A 24,500-nucleotide genomic window follows, 5' to 3' on the forward strand; every position below is an offset into this window, starting at 1 on the left:
TATCTTCGAAAAATTCTCTACCAAATGAGAACATTGAATATAGGGTGTGTCGTTTGGAATAAGTCAAATATGAACGCTTGAATAAGTCGTCAGTGAATTGTCTCATTTTCAACACCCAGTATAGCTCTCAATGATTATAAAAAAGGCAGTATTTTACTGCTATAGGTTTCAATAGAAATTAAACAATTTGAAATGGTTATAATGATAACACTATTTTATTCTTTGACATGTTTATGTCATTTTCTCAATAGGTAACCAATTCAAATTAGATCATTCCTTTTGAAAAACCCTCTACATACTAAATTTCAACCAAGTCCAATTTGTTGTAACCTAAATATCGGTTGATTTTCTTCAATATTCTGCTTGAATTTACTCTGGCGCTAGTAGTTATGGAAAATCGAAATACCTCAAAAAGTTTTGAGCAAATGCAACTTCGAACAAACTTGGGTGTTCCTTGAAAAACATGTTAGTTCATTCAAACTTTTTTTGGTACACCCTGTATATTTCCAAAAAATTTAAGAATACAGCTCTAATGGATCTTAATGATTCCGTCTAAGAAAAATTCGAAAATTTCAGCGCTTAACCGTAATAGAGCGTATAACAGTTTCGTCCTTGTGAAGGTCAACCCATCAAATCGACGATCATTTTTTACGAGATCATAAAAATCACTCGATATGAAAGTTGGTTTTCGTTTTGGGGTCGATATTTCGTCCAGTCCCGAATTCCGCGAATGTTTTATGGTTCACATCATCAGAAACAGCCTTAATTTATAATCTGTCAGCTCCTGATTGAGGAACTCCAAAATTGCACGTAGCGTAGGTAAGTCTAATTCGACTTGTCTTGAATGAAACGTCGAAATAAATTATAGGTTGAAAAGCACAATCATCGCTATGACTCGCAAATCCATCTTGTACGTTGACCCCGAAGGACGTCGTTTATGTATCAAGGTCAGCTAAGGAAGTGCTTGTTGACTTTCTTTACGTAGTTTCCTCGAAGACGGTTCTATGGTCTTACCACTGATTTCGTCATAGAATTTAGTCGAATCAGAATACTTCAAATATTGTGATTGTTTGGAAAACATGATGATAATGAATCTATTTTGGTGGAAATTCAAGGAAGTAATTAATGATGATAGCAGTGCAATAATTGAGCAATATTTCGTTATATTGTGATCGATTGTTTTCGATAATTTTATATAGGGTTTTCCAGGAATACTTAATACAATTTAAAATTGTTATTATGACTACGCTATGTATTAGTTTTTGAGATTATTCACGTAATTATTCAGTAGTATCTCATAGTAATAAACATAGATAGAGGGAGCGTATGTCATTTTCAGTAAGCAAATTTTGTCCCCAACATGAACTATCAAATTTGACATGAAGCGCGCAGGAATGAAAACATATCAGTGATACGATATTTCACTCAATTCGCGAGTTTCTCCACAAAGAACGTACTTCTTATGTCCAATAGTGAATCGACGTTTCATATTATCTCAAAACATATTGAAATGAATACCTTAATATATCAGAAATTCAGAAAACAAACTTCAAGCGCGCCAAACGACGTGAAACAACCGATGACACTAGGAGAGCAAAAGTTGCCAAACCTTGGATTTCAGCAGGTAGATACAGAAAATAATAAATTTTCTGCTTATTATAAATTCGAAAATTAGGAAAAATATCGGATTTCAAATATTCAAATTCGCATATTTAATCGGAATCACTCAAATAAATATATTTTATTCAATATAATATACTTTTATAATGATATAGTAAAATTGTGGATTTGAAAATATATCACAATCCGACAATGTAATCTAACCATGTTGGGGACATGTAAAAATTGCCTATACTTCCTCTATGTTTATCACTCTATGGGATTTTCTAATAGGAATATTACAATTTAAAATTGTGATATTGGCAACGCTATTTATTAGTTTTTGAAATTATTTACTTCATTATTCAGTAGTACGTTCCAATGAGAGGTTTCATTTTGAGAAGCACGATATCTTGGTATCTAACAAGTGAAGTTTTTACTTATTAGATGCCAAAGGATGACACTTTTTTTTTATATCAAACGGAAACCATCAATTCAAAAACTCTTCTGTAAATCCTTCAATATGTGAGATTTGTTTCATTTTGTAGTCTTAATAAATAATAAACCACCAAATTGTTAAATTAGAAGTATTTTCCATACCGTTATTGGAAATAATCAGTTGAAACAGATGTTACACTAGATAACCTCGAAATTTTAAGCTTCAACGATGCCTCTCATCACTGGTTAGTATCAGATAAAACAAATCGTTTGAGCGTATCAAATTCTACAGATTTCATCCGAAGAAGACCCAACACAAAGATAAACCAAACAATTTCATCATAAAACATAAAACCAAACTAAAACTAGTCGTCAAATATTCTCAAACGACTCAAGTTAACGTAGGAAGAGTATCGTTCTGGTTGGAATGGTTAAAACTGCTGTTTTTATTGCTCTCGAAGCGATTTTTTAGGACTCCTTAATTGAATGTCAGAAGTCAAGTGACGATTTGAATTCAGGCGGAAAAATGCCACTTTGAAATCTTGCCGAGAATACACCATCGCTTTAGCGTTGTTGCTGCTCAATCTAAGATGTCATAAATCTCCTAGTTATAACCTGTTTGAAATTTGCTGCAACTATTTTTATACCGGCATCTTTTATCGTTGGTTACGTTGTGAGGTACGCGTTTTTTAAAGCCTTTGAAAAATTCGAACACCGCACACTTTATTAGAGAAAGTGGCCTGCTGTCAAACTGGCTGAATATTTGATATGTTAGTATAGTATATCCAAAGTCACTTGAACTAGTCTATAAAAACGCTTGGCCAGAGATAATTGCAAAACAGTCATAAACCATAGGCGCACAATTTTCAAACCCTTGAGTTGAAAATAATATTTTTGCGTAGATATGTATGGGACTCAGATGTCGATTCTTTCAGAAAATTTGTGACGTGAGTAACTTTTTCTGTTACATCAAAAATGATACTTTGTCATTCTACGGTGTTATAATTTGATTATTCTTTATTCTCGACCTGTAATATACTATCAAGGAACGTTATCAACGATGATGAACTGATCGTTGCATAGAATTATAAGAGCATAAGATGAATTCGGAAATGTTCTCTCTTATAAGACAAACTAGGGTAGAATAGGTGCATGACCTTGAGATCCTTGAATGATATCCTTCTACGTCAAATTAGCAGCTACGTTGCCGAATTGAATTTTATTTCTTCGTTATTGTAAGGCGAAATTTATGTCCCTCAGTGGAAGCAGAAGGCTAAATGATAATGATGTACAGGGTGATTCACCGCGATGGCCTATTAGACGTTTATGGTAAACTAATAATAATTTTGTGCTAAAAATTTATACAATTTCCTTTTATACCGGAAACAGAGAACTACTTTCTTATTTCAAACGACATACCCAGTATATTATTGCATTATCAGACAGCTTGGTTGATGATAATTTCAGCAATATGGCAATACTTGAGTATGAGCTCAACGGTTCATAAGTTGAAGAGATTCTTATGAAAAGTTTTTTGCAAAAAACCTATATTTTTTATTCATCTAGTTAATTTTACGTAGGTATGAAAAGAGAGGGGTCTCAAGCAAATCCTATACTTGAAGAGTAATCGAGGAAAAACTTGAACTAAGGAAAACTGCAATTTCTCCTAGAATGGAGTAGTCTATGACTTCCAGAAAACATAAAAAGAAACTAAAAAGTCGAAATTTCATGAATTGTAATAAATTATTCGTTAAGATGGTTGAAAATCCATAAACCAATAAAATTTTCAATTACGAATAATTAATGACATTTCATGAAATGTCAAATTTGGTTATCTAAATTTCAATATTAGTTTCTATGTTTTCCGGAAGTCATAGACCGAGTCATAGACTACATCACTCAGTTAGAAATTGTAGTATTTTCTTAGTTCTTCCTCGATAACTTTTTCGTATTCAGAATCAGAATAAATATTCAAAGATATATGTAACATATTATTAAAACTGTCTCGACTGATGGCAGGAAATGGTGAAATATTTCTATTTTCTATAAAATACTTGATTGATTTTTCGATCTGGCTACGTAGCTGCTAATTTGACGTATAAGAGCCTCAATATCATATGCCTATTCTTCATGATTTTCCAAACCAGTAATAACATTGCTAAAAATCAGAAAATGTAATGAAAATTTCGTTGGTTAATCTCATTTTAATCAATTCTGCCTTCAGTGGAATGAAGATATTTAGGATGCGAAATCATTTTCTTCAGAACCCGTCATATATCAATTCCGACTTTGGAAGTAAATGGAGGAATAGATTTGATTGCGAAATATTCATCTTTTTTTACATAAACCGTAGATTTGTGCCAAACATCATAGTCGAAATCATTAAAAGCATCAGTCACACAACGAACTTAAACTACGTAAAAATGCATTTCAATAATACCCCTATGGACCACACTGGTCTATGCGAATTATTGGAAAGTAATTAAGAAGTGACAGATGCAGCCAATGAGTGTAACCAAAAACGCTCTCAAAGTGGAAAGGGGAATACGAGGGGAAATATTCAGCCAATAAGATCAATCAAATCGGGACATTCTTGTTTCCAAGACGATCTGCTAAATACCGGGGTTTATTTGATAGTATTGATAGCAATATTTTCATAAATTCCAAAGGAATTTCTGAAAACTCAGACAACCCGTGTATAATTGAAATATTCAGGCTTCCTCCAAGTGACTTTGGATATACTATACAAGTCATAGGGGAATTAACATAGATAGAGGGAGTAATACGCATTTTTTACATGTCTCCAACATGGTAAGATTACGTTGTCGGATTGTGATATATTTTCAAATTCACAATTTTACTATATCGTTATGAATCAATATTATATTGAATGAAATATATTTATTTGAGTGATTCCCGACTAAATATGCAATTTGAATATTAGAAATCCGATATTTTTCCTGATTGTGGAATTCATAATAAGCGGAATATTTATTATTTTCTGTATCTACCTGCTGAAATCCAAGGTTTGGCAACTTTTTCTCTCCTAGTGTCATCGGTTGTTTCACGTCGTTTAGCGCGCTTAAAGTTTGTTTTCTGAATTTCTTTATATTTAGGTATTTATTTCGATATATTTTGAGTTAATGTGAAACGTTGATTCACAATGGGACATAAGAAGTGCGTTCTTTGTGGAGAAACTAGCGAATTGAGTTAAATATCGTATCACTGATACGTTTTCCTTTCCGCTCGCTTCATGTTAATTTTGATAACGGGTGTTTTTTTTCGAGGTAAATAAATCTAAGTTGGCATTACTGTTCAAGATGGCGACAGATTCAACAGCTGTCAAGTGATTTATTCTCAGTTTGGTTTGGCAATTCATCATGAATAGACTCACGCCTGTACAACGCTTGCAAATAGTGCAATTTTATCTCGAAAATAATGGTTCTGTGCGGAATGCGTATCGCGCACTACGTCCATTTTTTTTTTAGCGATGAAGCGCACTTCTGATTGAATGGCTACGTCAACAAACAAAACTGCCGCATTTGGAGTGAAGCTAATCCTCAAGTGTATGTCGAAACACCGTTACATCCAGAAAAACCGACTGTTTGGTGCGGTTTATGGGCTGGTGGAATCATTGGTCCGTACATCTTCAAAAACGATGATGGCCAGAACGTTACAGTCAATGGTGATCGGTATATAACCATGATTACTAGCTTTTTCATTCCTGAATTGAACAACCATGATGTCCAGGAGCTGTGGTTCCAACAAGACGGCGCAACATGTCACACAGCTCGTGCCACAATCGATTTATTGAAAGATACGTTTGGTGACCGCCTAATTTCACGTTTTGGACCTGTGAAATGGCCTCCAAGATCTTGTGATTTAACACCGCTAGACTACTTTCTGTGGGGCTATGTAAATTCATTGGTCTATGCGGATAAGCCACAAACCCTTGACCATTTGGAAGACAACATACGCCGTGTTATTGCCGATATACGGCCACAAATGTTGGAAAAAGTCATCGAAAATTGGACGTCCAGATTGGAATTCATCCGAGCCAACCGTGGTGGTCATATGCCAGAAATCATATTTAAAATGCCACAAGATTATCTTGCGGATAAATAAAATTCATGTCAATCGAATAATCCTTCGTTGTTTTATTGCAATTTAAAGTTCTATAGCTCTAAAAAAAACACCCTTTAGTTCGTGTTGGGGACAAAATTTGCTTACTGAAAATGACATAAATGCTCCCTCTATCTATTTTTATTATTCTGAGGTTATAGTCCAGTCATTCCAAGCAAGCAATCTTTTGCTCAGTGTGATTTTTCCATAAATTATTTATTATTCATTTCTGATGCAAAATCCTAAGGAGCATATTGGGAAATGTGTCTATTCTTTAGAACAGCTCATCGTTATACTCGAAGAGGCTAACAACGTATTGCTCAAGCTGGAATGTATTCGGTGAATGAAAAGTATGCATCATTTCCGGAGATATCGTATTGCCATTTGTTTATTGTATACTTTGCTGATTTCATTCATAGAAAAGTTAATAATATACTCGATAATTGATTCCATTCGTGTACACGACTACTTGACAAAATTCCTGTTATAGAGTCTGCTGGAATTGTAAATCTCAAGAGCACTTGACTTAAGGCATAAAATAAAATCTCCCGAGACTTCCTTGGTTGGTTAATTTATTGTTGTTAGATGAATAAAATTGTTGTAGGTATTGCACAAAGATTTATCATTCGAAAAACCCGAAACCGCTGGAAAAATTCTCATTAACTATTCCCATAAAAAATATTGACGTAAATTGAAATATCATATTAGTAGAAACTGATAGTAGTGGTCTTTTCGACGTAGGAAGCTTGAATAGTGATCATGGTTTAGGTATAATTATTATCTACTCAACAAGCGCCAGAGTAAATTCAAACAAAATATTGAAAAAAATTAACCTATATTTACAACAGATTGTGGACTTGGTTGAAATTTAATTTGTAGAGGGGTTTTCCAACAGGAATGAAATTATGAAATGTTCATAGAGAAAATGACATAGGAAAAATCAAAGTTGGCAGTATAATCATTTCTCATTGCTTAATTCCTATTGGAACCTATATCAGTAAATTACTGACTCTTTGTTAATCATTAAAAACTCTACTGGGTGTTCAAAATGAGACGATTCATTGATGACTTATTCAAACGTTAATATAGGACTTATTCCAAATGACACAAACTATATTTAATTTTCTCATTTGGTAGAGAATTTTTCGAAGATAATTAAATTTGCTAACATTTTTTTTTAACCCAAAAGTCTTGCTATACCTCCAGCAAACACGGGAGCAAAATTTGTATTTATCGAATATCGGCCAAATAAAATAATTTAAACATTGTTCAGATAGAAATAGTATCCAAATTAAACGCACTTGATTCAACCAACAGGAGAAATACTAGTTCTTAGAAATGCCCAAAGTGTTACTACTTCGAACCAAAATTCGATTTGTAATTAAATATTTCGAACTGAAAAGTCAATTTTCGAACATCTGTTCATATCTGAATAATCCACGTAAGATGGTTCATCTGTTTATTAGGTTTGAAGAATTTAATTCGTTTTTCACGCAGTCGCCCCACCCCAACAGGTGTTTGTTTACCCGAATTGGTTGAAAATTTCTGAGATTTTGTTATTTCGCGATCATTTTGTGTCAAGTGACAGGATATTGTTTTCGTTTCCAAGATACGAATGGCGTTGAATGCATTCCAAATGAATAACAAATTCCTTGATATCTTCGAAACAGATTGAGATATTTGAAAGTGATTTTGTAAAAATGAATAACTCATAAAGGTGATTTTTTCACTTTGAATACCTCGTCTTCAGCAACTACAGTGGCGTGCGAACTGGCATTGACTTCCATATTTTCGAAGAAAAAATACTACGAAAGTGCCTTTTCCAAAATTAAATTCATTTCTACAATTCTTGTCCAATTCATAACAAAAATGGTATCTGCACTTTTCCTGTAAGATGCACCACTTTCATTAAAAAAATTGAAAACCGTTTGATGCTCAAAAAAAAAACTCGAGTAGGCAATTGAACAATGGATATATTACATCAAAATGCTTTTAAAATTACAAGTGATGAGGTGATTAACAGAAAATTTTGCACGAAGCTTGAAATAGTTATTCGTTATCTCAATAAGATCGAATATGTTGTCACTTATACAGGATGTTCCACCATTGTCTCTATTACGGTTAAGCGCTGAAATTTTCGAATTTTTTTTTTCAAAAAGGTATCATTAGGCTCCATTAGAGCTGAATTCTCAAATTGTTCGGAAATACACAGGGTCTATCAAAAAAGTGTGAATGAACCCACTGTTTTTTATTGAATTTTCGGATTGTATAGAATAAGTGAACCCGAGTTTATTCGAAATTTCATAAATTGAAGGGTCTTTGCAAAAACCTTGTAATTTCAAAATTAATGAAATTTTGAGAGTGAATACTAGAAGAATGGAGCTAAATACTGAATTTTCAATAAACATTGGAAACTCTACAGGGTGTTCAAAATGAGACGATTCCTTGATGACTTATTCAGATGTTAATATTGGATAATGGCATTTCGAAACAATATCAATCATTTTGAATACCCTGTAGAGATCTCAATGATTATTAAAAAGCCAGTACTAATCTCCGTTCTTCTAGTATTCTTATTCAAGTGAATTCATTAATTTCGAAGTTATTAGGTTTTTCCAAAGACCCTTCAATTGATGATCAATCAAAATATATATCTCAAAAACGGTAAGTTTTAAGTAAATGACACTTCTAACAAACTATGATGCATTTAATCCATGCAATCTGAAAATTCAATGAAAAACAGGGTGCTCCATAAGAAAAAAACTTATGTTTGGTCATTTACATTCTTGATACACCCTGTGTATTTCCGAAAAATTTTTTGAATGTAGCTCTAATGGAGCCTAATCATACTGCATCGAAAAAAAAATCGAAAATTTCAGCGTTCAACCATAACACAGCGTCGTGTTAATGATGGAACATCCTGTATATGAAAATACACGCTTTTAACGAGCAAAAATCATTTATTATTGAGTCAGGTCAAACCCAAATAACTGATGAATTTAAAAGGTTCCAAACTAACTTCCTTATTCACTTCGTCACATACCCTTTCACTAATTTACTACCTACATAAAGGATGGGCTATTCAAGTCTACACACAGTATGTTCCCAAGGTCCATTCGATTGACGATTCGTGTCCAACCATGGCCAAATAAACACATAAAATGAACAATAAAGATAAAAAATATAATTGATCACCAAGTGAAATGTAGGTAGGGCAGCACTGTTTACTTAAATGCATAATAGTACGATATATAGAATTAAAAAAAGAAGTAGGAACTTACCAACACATTTCGCATTCGAATGTTGATTCAAGACTGACGTTCAAACTAAAAATAGATGTTTCCCAAATACCGAAAAAAAATTATCTGAACGCTTTTATCATGGGAGAATGATTACCTTATTATATTATCAACATTTTCAATAATCGTAATTGGACACGTTTTCCTTTTGTTCGAAGGAACAGAAACAGACGTTTTACACAATCGAAGCATAACAAAAAGAGAAGATAACAAACCTTTCGTCATCTATCCATTTCCCATTAAAAATGGTAGTAAATTAGGTAAATGCTCAGAGAAATAATAAACATGCCATTTTCAGCAAGCAAATTTTGTCCCCAACATGAACTATCAAATTTGACATGAAGCGCGCGGAAATGAAAACATATCAGTGCTACGATATTTCACTCAATTCGCGAGTTTCTCCACGAAGAACGCACTTCTTATGTCCCTTAGTGAATCAACGTTTCATATCAACTCAAAATATATTGAAATCAATACCTTAATATATCAGAAATTTAGAAAACAAACTTCAAGCGCGCCAAAAGACGTGAAACAACCGATGACACTAGGAGAGCAAAAGTTGCCAAACCTTGGATTTCAGCAGGTAGATACAGAAAATAATAAATATACTGCTTATTATAAATTCGATAATTAGGAAAAATATCGGATTCCAAATATTCAAATCTGCCTATTTAATCGGGAATCAATCAAATAAATATATTTTATTCAATGATATACATTCATAACGATATAGTAAAATTGTGGATTTGAAAATATATCACAATCCGACAACGTAACCTAACCATGTTAGGGACAAGTAAAAATTGCGTATACTCCCTCTATCTATGTGTATATCTTTTCATGAATCAATAACATAACCTACTGAACACAAATGACATAAGAAATGTCAATAAATTGTATACAGTGTTGCCATTATAACAATAATAAATTGAATCATTCCTATTGGAAAATCTTTTACGAGGACTGGCCAATAATGAATCATAAATTAATATTTGCGTCAGTTCATCTCAATCTAGATTACAACTAGCCCATCATAAAAGTCTGACGATAATCACCTTATTAAAAAAAATTGGCCCCATATTTCGCAATATGATAAACAGGACAACGACAAAGAACTGCCGGTCATGGAAAACCATTCTCTTACCCACGTCTGCTGCCGCTGTTCTGACTCACCTTATGATGATGCTTTCCACTATAAGAAGGTGTAATTTTTGGATTGGCATAGTGATGTGACGTGGGTTTTTTAATGAATTATACATAGTCACTGGTTTTTAACGCACACATTCTGGAATTAATAACGGTAAAGAACGGCTGGAAATTTTACAATCAATGATATTTCGCAATTGGATTGAATTTGATGGTGATATACCAGGGGGTTCAAAAAGAATGAATATGATATCTTACATTGCCTACATTTAAAGCGTCTAAACAGGTTATTCCTGATTGGAGGTACTAACTCGGATAATTTTAAGAAAAAGAAGTGCTATAAACGTTTTGTTCTCGAAATACAAGGTGTTGAAGTTTGATATTTCTTCCAAGTATTCTCTCATACCACATTTCCTCTACAAAGTATTTAACTTATAAAGGGTGATGACATGAATTTTATTTATCCGCAAGATAATCTTGTGGCATTACATTTTAAATATGATTTCTGGCATATGACCGCCACGGCTGGCTCGGATGTAGTCCAATCTGGACGTCCAATTTTCGATGACTTTTTCCAACATTTGTGGTCGTATATCGGCAATAACACGGCGAATGTTGTCTTCCAAATGGTCAAGGGTTTGTGGCTTATCCGCATAGACCAATGACTTTACATAGCCCCACAGAAAGTATTCTAGCGGTATTAAATCACAAGATCTTGGAGGCCAATTCACAGGTCCAAAACGTGAAATTAGGCGGTCACCAAACGTGTCTTTCAATAAATCGATTGTGGCACGAGCTGTGTGACATGTTGCGCCGTCTTGTTGGAACCACAGCTCCTGGACATCATGGTTCTTCAATTCAGGAATGAAAAAGTTAGTAATCATGGCTCTATACCGATCACCATTGACTGTAACGTTCTGGCCATCATCGTTTTTGAAGAAGTACGGACCAATGATTCCACCAGCCCATAAAGCGCACCAAACAGTCAGTTTTTCTGGATGTAACGGTGTTTCGACATACACTTGAGGATTAGCTTCACTCCAAATGCGGCAGTTTTGTTTGTTGACGTAGCCATTCAACCAGAAGTGCGTTTCATCGCTAAACAAAATAAAATGGACGTAGTGCGCGATACGTATTCCGCACAGAACCATTATTTTCGAAATAAAATTGCACTATTTGCAAGCGTTATTCAGGCGTGAGTCTATTCATGATGAATTGCCAAACCAAACTGAGAATAAATCACTTGACAGCTGTTAAATCGGTCGCCATCTTGAACAGTAATGCCAACTTAAAGTTATATAACTCGAAAAAAACACAGTATTAAGTCACAAATTCACGCTTATAATCCAACAACAACAGATCAAATTAAAATTAATATTGAACGTATTCTTGATGAAATACAGCCAAATTAATGTGAATAAGTGATGAAAAGTTTGACAGAATACATGGTGACAATTTGAATGATTTTATTTTCCGCATACGCAATAATATAACGTAACCTTTCAAGTAAAAAAAAATTGTGTCTCACTGAATGATTTATATTCTTTCAATTTATTTTTAAATTATATATTCGCTATAAGACACCCCATTACAATAAACTAACAACGTGTTGAAACTTCTAATTCTGTTGTTTGTAGTGACCAATGTATTATTATCCCAACAGAGGCTATTGATTTGAACTTGATAGCGTATTTAGAAACTACGCTCTGAATTGAATGAGTCAAATCATAACGTGAAGTCAACAGTTTTAGCACGCTTGTACAAATTGGTATCAACTAATGTATCTTTTTTATGAAATTTCGCATAGACCTTCATACAATTTTTGATAGAGTATAATTACTCAATTAACATGCAAAGTGATATGTCATGAAAACATTCAGGAATGATAAATGACATTATGTTGAATGTATCACGTTTTTCGAATTGCAGGCTATTCTGGTATTCTATTATGGAAGGATAGAATTTGGGGGGCGTATATTTTGAAAAGTGAGACATAATATGAAGTTTTGACTTCAGGAGAGGAATTTTATTTTCCAAAATTTATTGATTCGATCAAACGCAAATCTGATTGTACAGGGTTTTCAAATAAGAGGTTTCATTTTGATATAAAAAAAACGTAAGGTTCAATCACACTATTAACCCAAAAACCTCACCCAACAGTGACACGTTGAGGATGTAGAGGTTTTTCAACAATCGTTCTTGGATTTTCCGAAGTGAAAATGGGTCTCATTATTAAAAATGGTTTTTCAATGAAAATCCGGATCATTTTGATACATTTTAAGAACCCAATCAGCGAAGATACGACGTTGCTGGAGCAATATTCTCAGTTATACTTAAGCGACACACACGGTTTCGATTCTTCACATCACAACAGCTCAAATTTTTTCACCAGTTCCACTATTGTTGAGCTGCTCGACGACACAAGAGTGCTTCAGTTTTGCAAACTGTTATTGCAAAATTTTCACCATTTTTGTAGTGAATTTTAACAATTTCACAAAGTTATTGAAGCGTCTATCGTTCCATTTTTAGAAATGCCGTATTTTCTATTTGTTAATTGTCAAAAGATGAGAATTTCAAAGTGACAGCTGCCCAGATAGCGGGCAATTCAAAATGAAACTTCTTATAGGAAAACCCTTTATTTCTTTTATCTCACGGAATATCTAAGAACGTCATTTTGGATATAATGGGTGTTTTTTTCGAGGTATATAACTTTAAGTTGGCATTACTGTTCAAGATGGCGACCGATTTAACAGCTGTCAAGTGATTTATTCTCAGTTTGGTTTGGCAATTCATCATGAATAGACTCACGCCTAAACAATGCTTGCAAATAGTGCAATTTTATTTCGAAAATAATTGTTCTGTGCGGAATACGTATCGCGCACTACGTCCATTTTATTTTGTTTAGCGATGAAGCGCACTTCTGGTTGAATGGCTACGTCAACAAACAAAACTGCCGCATTTGGAGTGAAGCTAATCCTCAAGTGTATGTCGAAACACCGTAACATCCAGAAAAACTGACTGTTTGGTGCGCTTTATGGGCTGGTGGAATCATTGGTCCGTACTTCTTCAAAAACGATAATGGCCAGAACGTTACAGTCAATGATGATCGGTATAGAGCCATGATTACTAACTTTTTCATTCCTGAATTGAGCAACCATGATGTCCAGGAGCTGTGATTCCAACAAGACAGCGCAACATATCACACAGCTCGTGCCACAATCGATTTATTGAAAGACACGTTTGGTGAATTGGCCTCCAAGATCTTATGATTTAACACCGCTAGAGTACTTTCTGTGGGGCTATGTAAAGTCATTGGTCTATGCGGATAAGCCACAAATCCTTGACCATTTGGAAGACAACATTCGCCGTGTTATTGCCGATATACGGCCACAAATGTTGGAAAAAGTCATCGAGAATTGGACGTCCAGATTGGAGTACATCCGAGCCAGCCGTGGCGGTCATATGCCAGAAATCATATTTAAAATGTAATGCCACAAGATTATCTTGCGGATAAATAAAATGCATGTCAATCGAATAGTCCATCGTTGTTTTATTGCAATTTGAAGTTCTATAGCTCTAAAAAAAACACCCTTTATTAACATCCCTCAAAACTATTCAGTTACGTTTAAGAATTCCAAAATCCATTGAAAATGCTCGTAGGAACCTTGAAATGTTGAATAGAATTCAAAATATAAGTACGAAACAACTGTGGAAAATACGTAGTTTAATCCAAAGTGAGAGTTACCTTGCATTACCTTTTCAACGATGCCTCTCCTTTGTTATTACGCCAATATTATATCATCGTCCTCCATTCGAAACTCTTCCTGAAATCTACGTTTGGGTACTTTTTATATAGCGAAATTTAGGTAGGTGGTCCTCCTGACGTCACTGTCAAGGTTAAGGCCTTTGGCAATGGTTTCTTTCTGATGGATCGTAAATTGAGATTTGAAAATAAAATCCCGTATAATGTTTAGCAAAACACTCTGACCGACCAGACGGTGCAAGCTGTGTGTAAATTTGGCGTGAACCTACAATTGATGCATCGGCTCAAAATAAATCAAATTTTTTTTCTGAGTAGCTGCTCTACGTCAAGTTTCGAAGTTGATGTGATTTATGATATTTGCCGTGCGACATTTTGATGCAGAAAAAAAAGCCTGTTGTATTTTGTTGGGATAAATCAAACGTTAGCAATGGGATACGCTGTTAAAGTCGATCATACACGTGTGGGAGGTCATAAGCACGCGTTTTGTATTGATTTATTATATGATTATATAAGGGGCTTTCCAATCAGATGTTTCATTTTGAATAGAATAATCATAGATAGAGGAAACATATATGTCATTTTCAGTAAGCAAATATTGTCCCCAACTTGAACTATCAAATTCGACATGAAGCGCGCGGAAATGAAAAACACGCTCGCCTCCTTCAAAATCAGCTTGAGCAAACTCATGGGGTGCAAATTAGCACTCAGACAATAAGAAATCGCCTCAGAGAATATGATTTAAGGCCTCGTGTCGCGGCAAGAGGCCCAGCTCTTACCCCAGCCCATCGAAGGGCGCGTTTGGATTTTGCGAGAGAGCATATCCATTGGGAAGATGCTGATTGGGAAAGAGTGCACTGAGCATATCTTTCATGTGGACGTCTGTATACAAGGGAACGTCGATCACAATGGTAGAGGCATAATCTAGACTCATCTGTGAAGAGAACTCTTTCCCAATCAGCCTCTTCCCAATGGATATGCTCTCTCGCAAAATCCAAACGCGCCCTTCGATGGGCTGGGGTAAGAGCTGGGCCTCTTGCCGCGACACGAGGCCTTAAATCATATTCTCTGAGGCGATTTCTTATTGTCTGAGTGCTAATTTGCACCCCATGAATTTGCTTAAGCTGATTTTGAAGGAGGCGAGCGGTTGCAAACCGTTGTCTCAACGAAGAAACTCTCAAGTAACGTTCTTGAATGGCAGTTGTTACCCGTGGTCTACCCTGTCCTGGTCTTCGGACATTCATACCTGTCTCCCTGAATCGCTGCAACATTCTGGACACACTTGTATGGGAAACTCCAAACCTTTCTGCAATTCTTGTGTATGTCCACCCTTCTTCTCGCAAAACTACCGCTTGGGCGCATTCCTCTTGTGTCAAATTGCATGTTTCGCGTTGCATAGCGATCGAGTGTAGAAAATCAAACGAAAGAAAAACTATTGATCACAAGAATTGATCGAGAACAACTGATTTCAGAATGGAGCCAATACATTCAAAATCTGATAATCTCATCTTTTTTTATTCCTGCTGGGAAAAAACATCTGTATTGAAGAAAAATGTTTAAAGTGGATAACATATGCATGCATAATTCTGATAAAAATAATTATCATTGAGAACACCTTCAGTTGTAGAGAAATTTGAGATTTCCATAATGTGCGTTAATTCTTTTGCGTAGTGTATATCAGAAATACAGAAAACAAACTTGAAGCGCGCCAAACGACGTGAAACAACCGATGACACTAGGAGAGCAAAAGTTGCCGAACCTTGGATTTCAGCAGGTAGATACAGAAAATAATAAATATTCTTCTTATTATAAATTCGACAATTAGGAAAAATATCGGATTCCAAATATTAAAATTTGCATATTTAATCGGGAATCACTGAAATAAATATATTTCATTCAATATAATATACATTCAAAACGATATAGTTAAATTGTGAATTTGAAAATATATCACAATCCGACAACGTAATCTAACCATGTTGGGGACATATTAAAATTGCGTATACTCCCTCTATCTATGTTTTTTACTCTATGGTCCGTAACCCATACCGAGAAATGATTAATAATTTTTTATGGCCGGAGTTGGAAGATATCGATGTGAACGACGTTTATTTTCAACAAGACGGCGCTACGTATCACACAAGCAACGAACCAACCGCAATTTTGAGAGAAAAGTTTCTAAGTCTAGGTGACTAGAAGTGGCCAACGAGATCTTATGATTTAACACCTTTAGATTTTTTCTTTGGGACTACGTGAAAGATAAGGTCCATGCTAATGATCCACAATCGATTCAAGACCTTAAAGACGAAATTCGTGAAGTTATCGAGGATATTGGTAATGGAAAATCTCATGAAAAGGATATGGTGCTGCAACCGTAGCGTCCATTCAGCTGATATCGTTTTCCATCGTTATGAAATACTTTCCTCTTCACAATAAAATAAACATCCATTAATTTTTCTTAAAATATAATACTTTTTTTAATATCAAAGAAAAACCTCTTTTTAGAAAACCCTTTATAAAATTTGCAGTTGATTATGCAATGACTTTTTCATTGTCGAAAGGACATCGTCTATATGCTCTAGATCACATACAATAAAGGGATCAGAATAACAAAGGCAGATAAGATTATATCTAATTTGCGATCAATGAAGAAAATCTATTTTAATACATTCTCATCATAATGAACTCGATAAGACAATATCAAGTATATCTTGCATCTAGGATTAGTTGGTTAATTATTATTGTCCTATATTCTCAATCTTTTGTTTTAAAAAATGAGGTTAAATAATGTTGATACGACGTAACCGTGATCCTCATCTGTTGGCGTTATTGAGGGGTCAGTTTTTGTCCCAGCAATTTTGTAAAAACTGTTGTTTTTGATTGAAATATAAATGATACTCATAGTTTTGAAGTTTTTACGATATCAATACAATGTAGAATGAAAGATATTGACTCCATAAACTTTATTATGTAATTCTAATTATAATAAACGTTTGGAATCGTAATGGTATCGATTTTATTGTCATTTTTTCAAGAGTAAAACTTCGAAACAATAACGAAGCATCTCCTTGAAACGATAAAAACAAACAATATATTTTCTTGTTGGATTATTTGCCAATACTGTATGAAACTCACAATGAACCTGACCCTTACATTCCAATCACAACAGTAATTAAACATTGTAATTAGTTTTCAAACACTTCATGCGAGGTCGAACGCAGAAACAGTCACATTTATCTTCTTTTTTTTAAATTTAAACCATTGAATTGAAAAATCAAATCACAAAAAGGATTTTACATATTTAAAGAAGCTTATCCTTTTATAGATCTTTTGAAGTTTTCGAGTTCTTTCTTGAAAAAAAAATGTTATAAATACTAACGGGTGTTTCTTTCGAGGTATATAACTTTAAGTTGGCATTACTGTTCAAGATGGCGACCGATTTAACAGCTGTCAAGTGATTTATTCTCAGTTTGGTTTGGCAATTCATCATGAATAGACTCACGCCTGAACAACTCTTGCAAATAGTGCTATTTTATTTCGAAAATAATGGTTCTGTGCGGAATACGTATCGCACACTACGTCCATTTTATTTTGTTTAGCGATGAAGCGCACTTCTGGTTGAATGGCTACGTCAGCAAAAAAAACTGCCGCATTTGGAGTGAAGCTAATCCTCAAGTGTATGTCGAAACACCGTTACATCCAGAAAAACTGATTGTTTGGTGCTCTTTATGGGCTGGTGGAATCATTGGTCCGTACTTCTTCAAAAACGATGATGGCCAGAACGTTACAGTCAATGGTGATCGGTAAAGAGCCATGGTTACTAACTTTTTCATTCCTGAATTGAACAACCATGATATCTAGGAGCTGTGGTTCCAACAAGACGGCGCAACATGTCACACAGCTCGTGCCACAATCGATTTATTGAAAGACACGTTTGGTGACCGCCTAATTTCACGTTTTGGACCTGTGAATTGGCCTCCAAGATCTTGTGATTTAACACCGCTAGACTACTTTCTGTGGGGCTATGTAAAGTCATTGGTCTATGCGGATAAGCCACAAACCCTTGACCATTTGGAAGACAACATTCGCCGTGTTATTGCCGATAGAAGGCCACAAATGTTGGAAAAAGTAATCGAAAATTGGACGTCCAGATTGGACTACATCCGAGCCAGCCGTGGCGGTCATATGCCAGAAATCATATTTAAAATGTAATGCCACAAGATTATCTTGCGGATAAATAAAATTCATGTCAATCGAATAATCCATCGTTGTTTTATTGCAATTAAAAGTTCTATAGCTCTAAAAAAACACCCTTTATAACTAGCGGTCGCTCATCCAGATACTGACCTCCTCCAAAGATGTCGTGAACAATAAATATCTTCTTCCTTCAGAAATTCTTAAACTAAAGAAATCTTTGATTCATCCTTATAACGAGGTGAAAGGTGACTCATTTTCCAGATTTTTCTGAACTATTAAAGCGCAAATTATTTCGCCATTTCGAAGTATCATTCCACTAGATGCCACTCTGGTGTCTACATACACAGATGAGTCATTGACGTTGCAATATAATGTGTTATTATCGCTTGTTTATTTTTAAAAAATTCCACTTTATGGTTCACTTACTTCCTAGCGTTGAGCTATTCGGTTTCTCTATCACCTTCCAGCACCTGGGTTATAATCGTTAATTGCATAAATGGGAACAGTGCTTATGATATGTGATTGCAAAATTGTCTTCGTTCCATTCGCGTGATGATAGGAAAGTTATGTTAGAAAACTATCGTTCTAATGGATAGATTCGAAGGCTGAATTGAGACGAAAAAGGCAGAAGTTAGTCAAACTTACGCTTCTGTAGTTGGGAATTTTTTATATTGATGTTTCTGAAAATAATAAGTAGAGGGTGTTTTTTTTAGAGCTATAGAACTTTAAATTGCAATAAAACAACGATGGATTATTCGATTGACATGAATTTTATTTATCCGCAAGATAATCTTGTGGCATTACATTTTAAATATGATTTCTGGCATATGACCGCCACAGCTGGCTCGGATGTAGTCCAATCTGGACGTCCAATTTTCGATGACTTTTTCCAACATTTGTGGCCGTATATCGGCAATAACACGGCGAATGTTGTCTTCCAAATGGTCAAGGGTTTGTGGCTTATCCGTATAGACCAATGACTTTACATAGCCCCACAGAAAGTAGTCTAGCGGTGGTAAATCACAAGATCTTGGAGGCCAATTCACAGGTCCAAAACGTGAAATTAGGCGGTCACCAAACGTGTCTTTCAATAAATCGATTGTGGCACGAGCTGTGTGACATGTTGCGCCGTCTTGTTGGAACCACAGCACCTGGACATCATGGTTGTTCAATTCAGGAATGAAAAAGTTAGTAATCATGGCTCTATACCGATCACCATTGACTGTAACGTTCTGGCCATCATCGTTTTTGATAAGTACGGACCAATGATTCCACCAGCCCATAAAGCGCACCAAACAGTCAGTTTTTCTGGATGTAACGGTGATTCGACATACACTTGAGGATTAGCTTCACTCCAAATGCGGCAGTTTTTGATTGTTGACGTAGCCATTCAACCAGAAGTGCGCTTCATCGCTAAACAAAATAAAATGGACGTAGTGCGCGATACGTATTCCGCACAGAACCATTATTTTCGAAATAAAATTGCACTATTTGCAAGCGTTGTTCAGGCGTGAGTCTATTCATGATGAATTGCCAAACCAAACTGAGAATAAATCACTTGACAGCTGTTAAATCGGTCGCCATCTTGAACAGTAATGCCAACTTGAAGTTATATACCTCGAAAAAAACACCCTATATCTCCAATGTATACTTCGTATACATATTTTTAGAAACTCCACGTAAGAATTTTTGTTCAGTGGATAATTTTATGGAAAGTAACGACGCTTTCTTTGCTTCTACGTATGATTCGCTCTGTATATGAAGAAAATTGAGCTATCGGCCAACTGGATGTAATTCAGCACGTAGGTATTAAAGGCCAATTTGCGGAAGTTCAACCTTTAGTTAGATATTGAATTAAATTGATTCGCTTGTGGCCTCAATCTGCTGGTTCTTAATTCGATGGTCGTGCCTTCCTACATTTCAGTTGATAATGTTTGATATTTACACGGGGCGACTATTAAATCATCGTTTTGGGTCGATTCCTGATCGTGATGATTTTTCCCATAAGAGTTTTAGAGGTCATTAGAAATGTATAATTATTTTCTATTCATCAATGGGATATTTGACAACATTTTAATATCATCTCCTTTGCGTGGTCTAAAGATTCTCTTATACGCTAGAATAGTGAGAAACCATTATATATTAGGCCAATTGAAAAGTCCCTAATCTGATACACAGATGGCGGTGCTAGTATTCAATCCATATGATTTTTAGTTAGTACCAACCTTCAAACGATACGTGGCAAAATTTGACAGCAGTCCGACCATTAGTTTGTGAGATATTGCGTTGTGAGTGTAGCTACTTTTGTAATTTGGAAAAAGATGGAAAAAAAAGAATTTAGTGTGCTGATAAAATATTGATTTTTGAAGGGGAAAAAATACAGTTGAAGCAAAATCTTGGCTTGATGAAGAGTTTCCGGGGTCTGCACCAGGAAAATCAATCATCATTGATTGGTATGCTAAGTTTAAACGTGGTGAAATGAGCATCACCGAAGACGGAGAACGCAGTGGATGCCCAAAAGAAGCTGTCACCGACGAAAAAATCAAAAAAGTTAACAAATTAATTTTGAATGATCGTAAAGTGAAGTTGATCGAGATAGCAGACAATGTGAAGATATTATCTGAACGTGCACATCATACCATTCACGAATATTTGTACATGAGAAAGCTGTGTGCAAAATGGGTGCCGCGCGAGCTCACAATCGATCAAAAGCAACAACGTGTTAATGATTCTGAGCAGTGTTTAAAACTGTTTAAGTCGATAAACCTGAATTTTTGCGTCGATATGTGACAATGGATGAAACATGGCTCCATCATTTCACTCCAGAGTCTAATCGACAGTCAGCTGAGTGGACTGCACACGATGAACCGAATCCTAAGCGAGAAAAAACACAACAGTCAGCTGACAAGGTTATGGCATCAGTATTCTGAGATGCGCAAGGTATAATATTCATTGATTGTCTCCAAAAGGCCAGATCATCAACAGCTATTATTATATAGCGTTATTGGATCGTTTAAAGGATGAAATCGTTAAAAAACGGCCCCATTCGAAGAAAAGGAGCTGTTTCATCAAGACAATGCGCCGTGTCACATATCAATGAAAACAATGGCAAAATTGCAAGAATTGGGTTTCGAATTGGTTCTGCATCCACTGTATTCGCCTGATCTGGTCCCCAGTGACTTTTTCCTGTTCTCAAACCCCAAAAGAATGCTCGCTGGAAAGAAATTTGGCGCCAATGAAGAAGTAACTGGCCTGTTATACTGGGCTTTCGTTAATGTAAAAACCACATAAAAAGGTAAATATTTGTTTCTAGGGGTTGATGCAAAAACTACACTACTTTTAATTAATTTGGCCCTAGATAATTTTGAATGGAAAAAAATTACTAAAATAGTAATAGAAAAAGAATTCACAATATGTATATGGGGATATGAATAACATAAAGAAAACAGAATCATATACGTCAACAATGAGTAATAATAAACTTCCTAGAAATACAAGGATTTCTTTTCGATTTCAGATCTCGAAGGAAGAATTATGAATCGATTTGATTACCATAAAAGTGACTCAAGCGCAATCATATTGGGCTATGTTATTTTCAATGACTGCTGAAGAAAACTTAACTCCTATTAATCTCTGATAGCTGATAAATATTTAAATTACTGGAGAATAGGCTATTTCACAGCAGGAAAAATGCCTTTTTATTGTTATGCAATATGTTGATGAAGCTCTAACAAATTTATTTTTTTTAAATTCGACTTCATTCGTCAACTACAACTAGGGATTCATCAAGCCAAGTGGCTTGACATTTTAACCAACTACTTGACTTGAAAATCAAGCTCTTGAAAAATTACATACTTGATTTGACTTGGCTTGACTTGATTTTAGATATTTGTTATTTGACTTGATATGAAGGTACTTGATATTATTTGAGCTTGATATGCACGCGTCGCACGGTATATATTTCTGCAATCTCGTGCGCGCATAAACTAAATAAGGGGATTCCTCGAGCGCCGAGAGACTGAAGCATTCGCCAGTGTGACTTTATTTGTAGTTTTCTCACATTTCTATGATTTCTATTGGTAGATTTTGGTAGTGCAGTAGTAGTGGTAGAGAATTTTTCCGTTGCATTTTTTCTTAATTTCTGCACTCAACCGGTCCAATATTGTTATGAATAAGTCACCGTTGTTGGTTTTACCTTACAAGATAGTCAATGAACAATATACCATGCAAGCCCTAATATACGGATGCCATAACCTTACAATCCAAGTAGTGAGGTGAAAAAGCTTAAATGAATAACAAAGTGAACGTAACCGCTGTTAACGCACAATTTCTAATTTTGCTTTCGCACGATTACGTATCCTGGTGCTTAAGTTGGTATCCTGGAGCATTGACAATAATCCCAATTTAGTTTTCGGGAAGTTATTTCGAGTAGCGTTCTGCGCCTACGGTCGACAATCTAACACATTCTGGCCGCGATGGTGCTAAATTTATTTTCGAAAACACGAAACCAACGTGCGCTCACTTAAAAAAAAATTCGCGTATTTCAACTCCTCTCACTATCATTTCATTGACAACGATCAAAACTATGGAAATATTTGCAGAATACTCGGGTTTAACAAATTTATTGGCTCAAGAACCTTCCCCTGCGGAACCCCTTTATTATACACTCCTCAGATATTGCCATTGGGACGAAGAGTTTTTGATTTAAATTCAAGGTACATTGTCCTGCATATTAGTAATAAATGAAAACTGATATGCATAATATACCCACACAAAAACATGCAGCTGGTTGTACATAAGGCATTTTCTTTCTTTAGAAGAAAGAATGTTAATATAACGTGGTTGGAATATATTAAATCTCTATTGTTATTCGTACAAGAAGAATATGGAAAGGTTGACATGCTTTTGTAAGTATTCAAATCCATAACACAATCATGAAAACAGGAAAGTGAAATGAAGTCAGCATAAAAAAATAAACAAATACGAAAAAAATGCTGTTTCCTTGTTTGTATGCAACTTAAATGTTTTATTCTGCTGATTTCTAGTTCTGTGGGCTACTAATTGTTTGAATTAAACTTAGTATTACCTGTAAAAATACAAACAAGACATTTCAAAAAGCTAGGACAAATTTCAGTATACCTGAAAATAGTATTCCAGTAAAATCCTAGCTTTGAAATATAAAGGCAGGTACGTTATATTTAACACCTCTTTTTCTTGGAAATACATGTAATAGATCAAAGCACAAGACATCGTCGAAAGAAGTTCTTTAGGTGCGAAACAACTCTGTTCTATAATTTAAACTAGACTAGCTAGTTATTTGACAAAAACAAATAAAAACTTAATTGGTAATTTGCTGAAACTTTCAACGAACAATGACGCTAATTTTCTATGACCCACTTTTGCAGTGCAACGATTTAAAAATTCGGTCAAATAAAAAAATTTGGCACAAAGAAGTAATTTAGTGGATATTTGCAAGTGCCAAGGAAGTAAGTAATGAAGTGTGCTGAGGACTCATTCAATATTATTACTGGTTAGAAACAGCTATAAGTAATGAAAAAAATGTCGTTAAAAAACTCTTCTAAATAATTGCAATTAGAACGTTCATACACCAAATTACATGTCCTATACCCTAACTACTTGACAGTCAATTATAGAATATTCTAGTTCCATGAAATTGATAACAATAACTCCTTGAGCACACAATTTCTGCAATCATGATTAATTCATTTCAAAACAATAATTATGTAATTACGAATAAAGTATAGAATAACAAGATCAAGTTATTATCTCACACCGCATTGAAATGTAGGTGCACATGTACAAGAACATTCGAGGGAAATATTTTCATAAAGTATGATTATTTCATTTCTTATAGGACGACTAAATTTATCTATATAAAATGTTAATTGGATGAAAATTCAAGGATAATATGTCCAGAC

At 34.9% G+C, this 24,500-nt stretch overlaps 1 protein-coding gene across 3 annotated transcripts in view; it reads right to left on the reverse strand.

Annotated features, from left to right (window-relative positions):
- The window catches only part of LOC123680070 (dnaJ homolog subfamily B member 6-B), a 56,017-nt gene that overhangs the window by 30,962 nt on the left and 555 nt on the right, over nucleotides 1–24,500 (reverse strand). Inside the window, exon 1 of one of the 3 annotated variants that reach the window (XM_045617738.1) lies at nucleotides 9,441–9,462. The exons of the other annotated variants lie outside the window; for them this stretch is intronic. The gene's annotated coding sequence lies outside the window, so the exon portion shown is untranslated. Of the gene's footprint in view, nucleotides 1–9,440; nucleotides 9,463–24,500 lie in introns of those variants that run through there. 3 annotated transcript variants of the gene reach the window in all.

The sequence above is a fragment of the Harmonia axyridis genome, chromosome 5 (assembly GCF_914767665.1).
Source record: "Harmonia axyridis chromosome 5, icHarAxyr1.1, whole genome shotgun sequence".
NCBI lineage: Eukaryota > Metazoa > Arthropoda > Insecta > Coleoptera > Coccinellidae > Harmonia > Harmonia axyridis.